The 12,816-nt window shown below is 39.0% G+C and overlaps 1 protein-coding gene and 1 long non-coding RNA gene across 3 annotated transcripts in view; both read left to right on the top strand.

Annotated features, from left to right (window-relative positions):
- tmprss13a (transmembrane serine protease 13a) overlaps positions 1 to 5,526 on the top strand; it is a 26,090-nt gene extending 20,564 nt beyond the window's left edge. Inside the window, exons 14-20 of one of the 2 annotated variants that reach the window (XM_042218078.1) lie at positions 839 to 892; positions 1,228 to 1,254; positions 2,301 to 2,333; positions 2,503 to 2,577; positions 2,801 to 2,837; positions 2,954 to 3,003; positions 4,218 to 5,526. The gene's annotated coding sequence lies outside the window, so the exon portion shown is untranslated. Of the gene's footprint in view, positions 1 to 835; positions 893 to 1,227; positions 1,255 to 2,300; positions 2,334 to 2,502; positions 2,578 to 2,800; positions 2,838 to 2,953; positions 3,004 to 4,217 lie in introns of both variants that reach the window. The other variant, XM_005915795.3, reaches the window with a different exon arrangement.
- Positions 5,527 to 7,212: 1,686 nt separating this feature from the next.
- On the top strand, positions 7,213 to 8,196 carry LOC121814071. Its single transcript, XR_006054043.1, has 3 exons — positions 7,213 to 7,245; positions 7,938 to 7,973; positions 8,121 to 8,196. It is a non-coding gene; the product is annotated as an uncharacterized LOC121814071 (long non-coding RNA).
- Positions 8,197 to 12,816: the final 4,620 nt, after the last annotated feature.

Genomic DNA, 12,816 nt, shown 5'->3' with positions numbered 1-12,816 from the left:
TCCATCCATCCATCCATCCATCCATCCATCCATCCATCCATATGTGTAATACCTTTCATTTCTATGTTACCGTGAATTGTGTTAATGATATTGTGAAAAACAAACGTCCCTTCCCTGTGCAGAATGTCATGACAACCCACGTAATAACGCCCTAGATATTTTAATCTGGGTCAAAGTGGGGAACCCACCGGCTGATTGACACTCCAACATAGCGAGTTGTGGAGCCATATACCTTGGATGTCTAAAAAATGATTAATTAAATAAACTGAATATTAATAAATACATAAAATATTTTAGCTCATTATAGTTTGCCTGGACATAACAACATTATAGTTGCCTGAACATAAGAGATATCTCTGTAGCAGACATGGTGTGTGTCTGCACGTGGGTGCGCACTGAATAGCCTACATAAAAACAGGTCAAGGTTGTGTGATGCCCACAGAGACGAAGAAGCAGTCTCTGCCAGAAAAAGAGAACATGTATGGCTCTGAACACAGATCATTGTGCAATATAAAAGCTGTATCCACAAGCATTTGACATCTGCTATACTCCAAAAGGCTGGACAGAGCAAATGTTGTGCGTGATGTGAGTCCTCTTTCCTCTCACTCAATAGGTGCGTAATTGTGTGGTCATCATCTTGCGCAGTATACCTTGAATGCATGTTCATTGTTGCTGTTTTTGTACCAGACTGCAGACATGAATGTGCTGGAGTGGAGTGGGGAAAACAAACAATCAAACAAACAAACAACAAAATTCCCCTGACTGTCTATTTTGTCTTTCCTCAATTCTCTCTCACCCCCCCCCCCCCCCTTTCTTTTTCATTACTCTGTGTTAGCAGTTGCCATGGAAACTATTTTGCTCATCGTCTCTTCACTCCTTGTATATATGACTGGTAAGTACAACCCTACTCATGCAACACACACGTGCATCCATGCATACAAACACACATGCATGCACACTCGCCGATTGTCCATAGGGAGGCAGTGTTGGCGCAAGCGGTGACATTTCATGGAAAAGGACTGGGGGTGGACAAGTCAAATCCATAGAAAAACATCAGTTTAAGTGTGGATTTTACTGATTGCATGCCTGGTCTCTTATTGTGTGGGACTGAATTTGCAAAGATATGTTTTTCATCTTTCACTTATGGCCCTCTAATTTCCTGTGCTTTTCCCCTTTCTGTTTTCTTTCCACCTTTTCACTTTAACCACTTAACACTCTGCCTCGCAGCTGCAACAAACACTGATACAGAGGGGGGTGAGTACTCTTCCTGTGGTCTCTAATGGGGTCAAACATTGATCTTAAGTGCTTTACTGATGATCTATTCATGTTTAGATCAGACTCTTCGGATGTACTGATAGAGCCTTAAAATTACCAGACCAAGTTATTAACCCAAACAGATTCTAGTTTTGAAGACATATGAGCAGTAATTTCGCAAGAAATAGAGTTGATAAAGTAGGATAAATATATAGGATTTCAAAATCTATGAAATCTAAAGTGTTGCATCTAAAGAGCACTGTTTCAAAGTCAAACCATCATAATGCTATTACTGAAAAATCACTGCTTGAAGTAAATGACATTTTATATGAAATCTATTTAATATGTGATATTATTATATGCAATATTGTTTCATGCCAGCTTTCCCCAGCTTATCTCCTATTGACATATAAAGCTATAAATATTTGTACATAAATAACAAGAATCTATTAAATAAGTACCATGTGTTTTATATTGTGTATATATTTATGTAAGCTGGATATGATAATGTGTGAAGTTACAATTCGTTATTACATTAGAGTTTCAGCTTACAGTGCCACTCCAGACTGAAACTAGAAACACACTGACTTAGGCTTAGTATAGTCATTTTAGCACAAACAAAAATACTGAGATATCCTGAGATACTGTTATTGAGATAAACATCCTGTTCACAATAACATTTTGTTTCTGAAAAAACAAACAAAGAGTATTTATCTTTTTAAACACACGCTCTTCCAGTCTGTATTAGCTGAGGAGAGAGACAGATCACTGAGTTAGTGGTCTTCTATATCCATTTCATTTTCATTAACAGAGCAATAATTTCCTGAATGACTACCAATACCCTTAGGAAAGCTGATTTTAGTTGACTAATTTTCAAGATGAGTCATAAAAATAATTATATAGATTACAAAAGAAGAAAGACATGGATTTTGTCACAAAACACTCAGAAAAGTGTATTGATAATAGTGATACAGGCTTGCAACTGAGACAATGTGTTTTGATTTCTCATTGTGGTTTTATAAATGTGTTTGTTTTCCTGTTTGCAGCAACCAATACATCTGAAAACCCATTTATTTATGGTAAGTTAAAGCAAAACCTTCTGAAATAACTAGCACATTGAAAGTAATTACATAGACATAGACTCATTGTAAATCCCTAAAAATAAATAAATTAAAATTTTTATAAAGCATTATTTGCGATAAACAATGATTAAATTACACCCCTGCTGTTGCTTTCTTTCTTCTGCAGACTATGAGACCTTGAGGATTGGGGGATTGGCATTTGCAGTGGTGCTGTTTACACTTGGCATTCTTCTAATCCTCAGTAAGTTAACCTTGTGTGTGTCGTTTCATCATGTCTACACACGCTCTCCATTATAACCAAATGTTACAATTTAATTATAAAAAACTGCATTTTCATAGAATTTTCACATCATTCTACTCCATGACCTTTCTTACACGCTGTTTCACATAACACTTTAATAGTGATGACACAGATGTTTCGTTCACAACAGAACAATACAGCTGACAGTTTAATGTGGTTCCAGGTCGGCGATGCCGCTGTGGTATTAACCAGAAGCCCAGGTATGTCAGTGTCCCTCTCTGATTTACAGAAATGATTTTTTTTGCTGCATGAAGAGCTTTTTTGGGTCATACTATTTGATTTAGTTACCATGACAACCTGTGGATCCTCTCTTCAGGGCCCCCGGAGATGAAGAGGCACAGGAGGAGAATCTGATTGTCTCCAAGGGTAAGATGCACATTTCCTCCTCACCTCAAGCTCACCCTCTGACATACATCCATAATTAAGTTTCCTTCTGAGAGAGCCCATAGAACACAGGAACTGGGAAATCTGCTCCTTTTGGCTACATTTCAGAATATCTGCAATATCTGCTTTTTTTTTTTTTTTTTTTTTTACAGTTAAAAGGCTTTTAAACAATCAGTCAAATGTGGGATCATTTTTTGCAGTGTTTCTGCTCTCATGTTATCCATTTGTCTAAAGCTACTGATGGAAGATGCATTGTGATCCTTTGGTCACATAAAACCAGTAAAATCACAGCAAAAAATATACTTTACGATATGCTATAAAAGAAAAAGTGCAAATATAAACAGCGTTATTACTGTCATTATTACATAACAGTGCTTGATATATTTCAAGATATTTTTAAATAACATCTTGAAGAGGACATATATTCTTACACCCCACAAAAAGTTGGTGTATACCGTGTATTTCCCCATTATGTGGTTTTCAAGTTTTAGCTTAGAAATATTGCTTAGACTTTTCATTTTAAAGTGGATTTAGTCCACTGTATATAATCCATGTTTTAAAGAGATGTTTCAGCACCTGTTGCTTTAAATCTTAGTGAATCTTAGCTTCTTTTCATGCCGTCTTCAAGAAGAGCTCAGTGATTCACAAGGTAGCAGGGAGAATGTTTGTCTTTAAGCTTTAGACCAGAAAGTTTGTCTTTAAGATATTATTTTTAGTTTTAAAGTGAAAATTGGTTAAACTTATGCAACAAAACTACTTTAGGTTTGGGGAACAATCAAGGTTTGAATTAAAGTACACCTTTTCAAGAAAGCATATGGACTATGTGTTTTAATTGAATATTTTGATATGATATTTATAGCATTTTTACTGAATTGCATGAGTTAACTTGTGTGAGTTATAAGAGTATCTTCCACTCTAAAATGTGCATACCTTGTACATTAAGTGAGTGAATACATATACTCTATAGTAGTGCTCTTTGTTATAAGGTCACAAGTACAAAATCCAGGTACTCCTTGCATACTTAATGGCCCTCAATTAGCAGCAGAGCCCTGAGCATTGTCCTTCACCTTCAAGTGATTGCAAGTGAGTGAATGTTTTGGCACAGGAGAGGAATATTTAACAAGAAATAACTCTGGGCAAGTTTAATGTTTTGCATGTTCGCTTCAGCTAACTCACTCATCATTGACCTTTTTCAGCTGCAGCAGCTGCCAAGGAGACTCCACCAGAGAACTGAGGCAACTCTAAAGAACTACCTTCTGAAATGAAGATTTTATTTGATACTTGTCTACAATAATAGTGAAGGTGTGGGTGATTATTATAACCGGTCATGCGATAGGGTAAGAGGGGAGGTATATGTTTAGAGGATTAATGCTGATATGTACATAATTCTTGTGCCTGCTGTTCTTCGTTGTGATCATGCCAGTCCCTCCCTCGCTGCCTGTGCTCTTGTCCAGTCCTGTGCCTTTCTGTGACCGTGTCTCCACTTCATTGTCGTAGCCAGTAGCACCTTTAATGCAAGATTGTCTTTAAAAGAAAAGAAGACTTTCAAATCTTGTGTGACCTGCTGTTCCTAATTGTTTTGTTAATTGTCCAGCGTCTTATTTTGCCACAGTTAGAATATAACACACACACACACATATATATATATATATATATATATATATATATATATATGTATCAATACGATATGTGTATAAGTAGTACTGACAGTTCACGGAAATATGTTCACAGAAATATGAATATCTTCATTTACGTCTAAGTGTGAATGGCTGGGTGTGTTTGTGTGGCCACATGAGTGTAGTTATGTGTGCATGCATATCCTGTATGTGTATGATTGTGTGTACATCACAAGTGCATGTGCATCTCTACATGCAAGTGTGATGAGCCTTATATAAGACAATCTCAACTGCCACAGCTCTCTTGAGGGAGCACAGTAGTGTGCAGGTGCCTGCATGGGCCCCTCCACCGCAGTGTTTAACAGTTCATAGTGGAGGAAGCTTCTGCATCAGCTATCTCACTGCCACCTTCTCCACATATCCACTCCACTGCTCTGTCACTGGCTCCGTCAGGATTAGCTAGTCTCCAGCAGGCTATAATTAGTTTTCCCATACACACTCACTGGTGCCACAAATCTGTCGAGCCAGGGTATCGTTCTTTTCTCTTTGTTATTTGTTTAGTCAGTCTCATGATGTTTTAAATAACTAGACATGCATTACACTGCCGGAAGAGAGATTAAGTTTGTCTGTGGAGTTTGAGAGTCGTGATATTGATATTATTTGTTTGCCAGACTACATTAATAGTAGCCTAATGTAAGCCAAATTATAGAGAGAGTATAGATGACTAGTCCTTGTTGTCACCCTGCTGCCAGGTCGGGTTTTAACCAGTATTAAGTCTGAAATTAAACATGACAGCTAAACAAGTAAATATGTTCATTCTTCACACAAGAGCCTTGTTGTGTGGCAACCTGTTGTGCTTTGGCATAAATAAAAGTGGCGGAACACAAAACGTGTATTTTTATGTTTATTTCTTTTATTTCTTTTTTGTTTTTATTTTGCTGAAAACCTGATTTTGTTGTAGAATTTGGATTCTTATTGTTTTCTTCAGGGAACTTTCTATAAACATTCATTTACATGCAAACGTCAAACAGCATTTGAAATCACTCTGCTGTTTTCCAATCAATGTCAGTCAAGGTTATAATACTGTCACTTGGGGCTATGAAACCATGTGTCAGGGAAAGATTTCTCCACCTGAAGACTCTATAACATGCTGCATTTTCTGTTACGATTCCAAAGGTTGAAGCAGCTTTTGTTTATTGGCACCAGCTTGCAAATTTTATGAGACTATAAATATGTAACTGAGCGGCTGAACTAAAATATGCCTGAGCGTGGAGGGGTGGTTTAGTGGGTGGGGATTTCTACTGTGGGAGTCTGGTCTGGAAATGCAGACAGGGCCACCCGCAGACACACCTGGACAGTGGTGATACAGAGCCTTCTGCAGCTAAGGTGAGTGACTGCTCTCTTAAAATAAATATTAAAATAAATGTGGCACAATAATCTGTTACCTTAAAATTATTTAAATAAATGTTAGAGCTGGATCATGTATGGAAGATACATGTTTTAATAGGTTTAAATTAATCTCCGTGTTTATTTCTGTATTAAATGTGAATTACCGGCATTCCTGCAATGAAAAGTTTAACCTTTGAATGCAGGCTGTCCAAATAGTCCAAAACATGTTCTCATGGCTCAGTTAATATGTGTTGTAAAGCTGGGTTTAGAGGACAGTAGTTTGTTTACTAAATATCCTGCTAGATGCCCACTTTTAAAGAAATCTCATAGCAGTGATGTAGTGCTTGACTTTAGGGGTGCTGTCTTTATTTGCCAAAATCACTATATATCAATTAGGCAGTCGTCACAGCAGCTTCTTTTCCATGTTCTATCTATAACCTCTATCAGACTGTGCAAGGTTCAAGGTTAATGAATATTGGAGCTGTAATATATTAATGAGTAACTGCCCGGTATGCCCTTATGCTCAGTGGTGCATTGAAAAGGCCCAGGCACATAAAGGATTAAAGAACTGAAATTCACAATGCACACAATGGCATGCTTGAAGTAAGTGGAGAGAGCCAGGGAAAGTCTCAGTTCTTTAATCTGTTTAAGTTAACAATTAAAGACTTGGAGATCAAACAAGAAACGCTTGTTTGTGGGAATGCGTGTGGTTTTGGTGGTGGGGAGGGGTGGTGAAAGATGTTGGCAGAATGGGTGCGGAAGAAGAATCAATACTGCCATTAACCTCTCAGTGAAGATCAAGGCAATCGCTTTGCCATTAAGACTGCAGTAGGCAACCCACAGGGCAATTTGTTCAGGACATATAAAGTTTCCAAGCCTTTCAACTGCCTCTCATCTAAAGTGAATAAGCCCAGTTAAATTAGCTACTAGAACAGTCAAACTTTATTACAAGAGAAGGGCTGTAGAAACAAAATGCCCACAAACTTTTTAACCCAGACACGCTTTCACATACCAGACCCAATGGTGGGAATGCTATTAATACAAAGGTTTGTGTTTAATAATTTAAAACAGTGGACCTTGGTGGATCACCGGTTGGTAGATGCAACCCCCCATCGCCCCGCACACGCACACTTTAAATAAAAAAAAAACCTATTTGTATTATCTTTTTGCAGTTCGACCAGCTGAACACACAAACAAGACAACATGTCTTCTCCTAAAGGTGAGTTACACAGCAGCTGAACTGCTCATTATGAACAAACGTCAGGGCAAGGAAACAGACGCATTCGAGTGACATAACAGTCGCAAGGTCATAGCTAAACTTACTGTTGTGATTCTGAGTCAGAACCACAAGTGAGCATGTTAGTCATATATCAGGGGAGTGTAAAGTTCCCTTTTTTATTGTTATTAATATTATGAACAACAATACAAAGGTTAACACTGGTCATGGAAAATATGACCTTCTAGCATTTAAGCATTGTTTCACAGTCAATCATGCTTACTTAGAATTTCTGCATTACTAGTTATGCCTCTGGCTTTTTGGTAATAAGGTGACATAATAAATTATATGACAGTGCATTTGTGGAGGCAGTAAAATGAGAACAAATTTAGGGGCTGATAATGGAATACAGAATCATTATTTAAAGAAACATTTGGACTTTTAAAGTCACTTACGATCTGCCAGAAGAGCTTGTTGTCTGTGCACAACTTCAGACAATGGACCAATTTAGACTGTCACCCTGTTTTCACAACGTGCACAAAATAAAACACTGAATTGAGCCTTGAATGTGTCCAAATCACAACACAGTGAAAAATAGCTTCAATATTTGAGCTTGATGCAGCTTGCAGTTATGTGTCTGTAGAAAACAGTTTTTACTGGCTCTGTATCTCTTTCCACTCGCTGTCCTTCAATAGGTGCAGATGTTGACCTTGATGCAGACTTTGTATATGGTAAGCAACTACGTCTTAAAAAAGTGTATCTCATCATAGTGTGTAGAAAGCAAGATACAGTCAGTTTCTGTCGTTAGGATTAGGGGTCTGGGGGGTGAGGGGGTGGAAAGTAATGGTGTAGTGACAGAGCGCTTTGTGAATTTGCAGATTATGAGAAGCTGCGTCTTGGAGGTCTGATCTTTGCCGGGGTCATTGTGTTCCTTTCCATCATTTTGTTGGCAGGTAAGACAGCATTCCCATCCTATATGTGCTGTGTTTTGTGTTTGTATAAGATTTCATATGTGTTTCAATGGAAAAGAAAGGAAAATAGAAACAAAGGCCCTAACAAATGGAACACCTAAGGTGAGGATTGCCGAAGACATGGCTGGAAAGGCTGGCTGAGTGTGAACAGCCAATGAAGATACAGAGAAATATGCTCTCTTTTTCTAGTCCCTGTCAGTACTCTCACTGAAGTATTTTGGATCGGCTGAAGGCTTTTCAGGGAGTTTTTAGAACATCCTGATAATAATGGAGTAGTTTAACTATCCATACGTTTTGATAGGAGCTAACTATCACTTGGTTTTGCTTTTTTCTCAAGGAAACAAGATCAGAAACTGTGGCAAATCCAAGGTAAGATATTGCCGGATGGGTTTATAGTGACATCTGCTGGTCATTATGAAACAATAACTCGTTATATGATGAAACAGTACTCTGTTTCAACTTCTGCATAGTGCAAATCTTCATAAAGCTAATGTTAACATGATATGAAAAGGGCATTAATGGATGCAACCCCTACATGAAAAATGACCTCATTTGTTTTCTTGTCAACAGCCAAGACGTGGTGATGAGGAAGATTACTAATCCGAGAAGAACCATTGTGGCAATGTCCTGCGATACATGGCATTGCCGTGAGCTGTTATGTGTGTAAAAATGTAAGGCTTTTGTAAAAATAAAGTGTATTCCACCACGCTTTGTTTGTGCTTGATATAAGAAGAAGAAGATATAAAAGTAACTAATTATACAATTAAAAAAATAACATAACAGCAAAATCTGACAGTATTAAAGTGTTCATACGCATTAAAGTGAACAACAAAGGCAGTTACTGAATAAAAACAAGTAAATGGTATCCAGAGGATGATAGCCTTCCAGTTAAAAGAATCACCTGACATTTGACACCTTGAAGAACAAAAACAAGTCTGCTCGGAAAGGAAACGCCCAACCCAGGCACAGCGTCTTTTCAGTAGCCTACCTGGAAGTGGTTTGCATTACAAGCTCCCCATCATAATATAAAAGGCTGTATGCAGAATTGTATGAAGTTTACACTTTGATACATGGTAATGGTAAGTGGACAGTGTTTGTACGGCACCTTTCTAGCCTTAAAGAGTCCACGGGAAATGATCTAGACTCACACCAACCTGTAATAAATCCTCCCTTTGCCTATGAGGCACCCGCCCAACAAGTTTCACAAGTTTTTTTTTTCTTTTTTTGTATAAACCTCCTGACAGTTGATGAAACATACACAAATAAACAGCGAAAAAACAGCTCTGACCCTTCCACAAGGACCTCAGGTGGAGAGATAGAAGAGCGTCATTCGAAATGTCTTTTGTTTTAGTAATTGCTTGTGATTCATAGGTTTACGGGAAATCTCTCACTTGAAACTAATTTGTGTTGATTTGCAGTTACTCTTCCTTTTAAGTGGGCGGCATCCAAAAACTGAGCAATCAAAAAGTCCCGTAAGAGAGCCGCTAAAATCCCTCTTTCGACAGAGGTCAATAGTTCAGGTTTCCACTTGTAATTCATGTGAACTTCACATGTACTTCTTGTAACAAAAACAACCACAAGGTGGCGCCCTCGGATCAGCATGGCGATTAAGGAGTCGCACGACGGGGCCGTGAGGAGGGAGCTGCTGACTAAAGAGAAGAAATTCAAAGTGTGGGGAAAATGCACTACACTGAAACACAACACCGCGAACTGTAAATTTCGAGGAACGTTAATTCTGCAGATTACATCAGCGTCAACGTCAAAGCATAAATAGAGGCCCCGAGGTTGCATTTAAATAGTGCAGTATATAAAAAAATTTCCCTGACGTGGTTGTTTTTCCTTTTTTGTTTTGTTACAGAAAGAGAATGCACACATCAAAAGTTAGGCCTGCTTTCACGGCTCCTTGCTGGGAGGCAAACAGGACTTCCCCTGTTTGCCGTTTCATCTGAGCCAGTTAGACTCGAGCAGCGGCATCGTAGGTACTGTATTTTCATCGCTGCAGCACAAATGACAAAGCGCATTAATCATACCGCCATAAAACTGCGCCTGATTAATTATCCCTGAATAAATAAGTCGTTACAGAGAGAGACAGGAGCTGTCAACCAGCTGAGTCTCAAGGACCCCCTGCGCTCTTTTTTCTCTCTCTTTCCCTTTTCCCTTTCTTTTCCCATTCAGGCCCCAGAAATTGCTGAAAAATACCGAGCTGTAAAAATTACCGCCCTTACTGCTAAGCGGTGAGGAAGGCAGTTTTAACAGTTGGATCCCCCGGGCCTTGGTTCAGCTGCTCTCCATAAGGGCTTCGGTTGAGGTAAGCATGAGCAGCCATTTATCTCACACTTCACTAGAACTGATAACATCGCTGCACCAAGAAGAGGTTTGGAGAACAACACACATACAGATGCATATTATGCCGGACAGGTGTTTGACGCTGATCAGATACTGTTCACATAAGCGTTTAGAGTAACTGCTGGTAACTGCTGAGACAGCACTCCGGGGTGACTGCTGAGACAGGGTGGAACAGTTTGACAAAACAGTTTAAGGGAAAGTGTTGACAAAGTAACCTGAACTATTCTCGATAAACGCCTAGCACCAAGCTACCCTATGATCTCACATAGATTGGCTGTTTTCAACTAAAGCTGCAACTTCTTTTCTTCTAGTTGGTGCAGTGTTCCTACTCTCTTCTATCCACTTCATTAGGTACACCTGTTCAACTGCTCATTAGCCCAAATAGCAAATCAGTCGATCACATGGCAGTAACTCAGTGCATTTAGCCATGTAGACATGATTAAGAAGACCTAATAAAGAATAGGTAAATAAAGAATCTTGAATCTAATAAAGTCCAATCTGAGCATCAGAAGGAAATAAAAAGTGATTGTTGATCCTTGTTGGTTTCTGAGTATTTTAGAAACTGCTGATCTACTCAGATTTTCTCAGGAGAATGGGCAGGAATGCTTTGAGCTGACTGACAGTAACTCCACTGTTACTTGATATGTTACTTGATAATGCATTCACGTTGCCACAGTATTTGCCAACTGAGCGATGTTGTTGAACAAGCTGTTCTTTTCAGGACATGTAATATCAGCAGCTTGTGACATGCAGGCCTTCAGAAACTGCCCTTCGGTGAATCACTTTCCTGCTTTGGCGATTAACCGCATAACGTCCTTACTGAATTGTGGAAAAGTTCTTGCAGGGATAGCAGTCGTTTTTGTAGCTGCTATTGTTTTCTGTCTTCTCCCTTGTTATTCTCATTACGCTCTTTGCGTTTAGTTGCGTAATGACACTTGAGATTATATTCCTTCAACACAGCAATTTTCTGCTTGCATATAAGGCAGATCACATTTCCATAAAATTCAACAAAAAATACTGCAGTATGCATCTTTCTTGAAATTGTCCGTGTCCTTCATCCACTTCTGCTTCTTTTAGTTCTGCTAGTACTACCTTTTCTTCTTCTTGTCCTGCTTCACGTTATCTGCCCCGATCGCATCAAAAACTGCATTTACTTAATTGAACAAAGTAAGTGCGTGGGCCAGGAGGTTGAGATCTCTGGTGTAAAGGATATTTTCTTGCCACACTTTGAGCACCTTAGTACCGTTGAGCATGAATTAAACGCCACAGCCTAGCTGAGTGCTTTTGCTGATCATGCGCCTCCCTTCATGATTACAGTGCACCAGTCTTCTGATGACTACTGTCAGCAAAATAACACACCTATGTCATAAAGGTGAAACCAACTTAAATTGGTTTGTTGAACATGAAATATGGAATCTCATTTCACTGTTATGCTGATTGACAAATTTACTTTCTTCTTAAAAAGTATTCTACAGCCTCTTAAACAGTTTTGCTGGACTGCTTTGCTGACATAAAATCATGGCTGGCATTAATTGTTTTTTAAATGCGAATGATCAAAAAACAGAGGTTGTACTATTTGGACCTCCTGACCCTCGTTCTTGTCTTAAGGGTTACCTTAGCCCTTTGGAAAACTCCACAACTCTCTTTGCGAAAAGTTTGGGGATGATCTTTGTTGGCAGTTTTACATTTGAGAAACAAATAAATTCTCATTTTAAAGCCACATTCTTCCAGCTGAAGGCCCATTATTTTGGTATCAGCCAGGCTCTGCTCTCTTGTCTCCAACTTGTTCAAATTGCGGCAGCCCAAATCTTGACAGGTACACGTAAACGTGACTATATTTCATCAGTTTTGGCTCGTTTAAACTGCCAGTACATTATAGAATTGGTTTTAAGATTTTGCCTCTCCGAACTTTTAACTAAACATACTCCAAACAAAATCTGGGGTCAGCTGATCAGTTGCTTCTAATTGTTCCTAGAAGCAGACTAGGAGACTGGGCCTTTGCAGTTGCTGCACCGAAACCTTGGAACTGTCACGGTCCGGGGCAGCGGCCGTGTGGAGAGTGGAAGGAGGACCCAAAACGCAGCACTTATTCAGGTGTGAGGGTGATTTATTGTTAATAACAAACACAAAGTGGAGATGGCAAACAGAACTAAGGACGAAACTAAACTGGGATAAACTACACAGGGGAGTGGCAAACCTGAACATGAAGGGAGAACAGCAGGGAGAACACGCAGAGGATTACACCAGGTAGGAACAC

The sequence above is a fragment of the Haplochromis burtoni genome, unplaced genomic scaffold (genome assembly GCF_018398535.1).
Source record: "Haplochromis burtoni strain Fernald_Lab_line unplaced genomic scaffold, NCSU_Asbu1 Contig_15, whole genome shotgun sequence".
In the NCBI taxonomy this organism is placed as follows: Eukaryota; Metazoa; Chordata; class Actinopteri; order Cichliformes; family Cichlidae; genus Haplochromis; species Haplochromis burtoni.
This window is presented reverse-complemented; position numbering and strand designations above follow the sequence as displayed.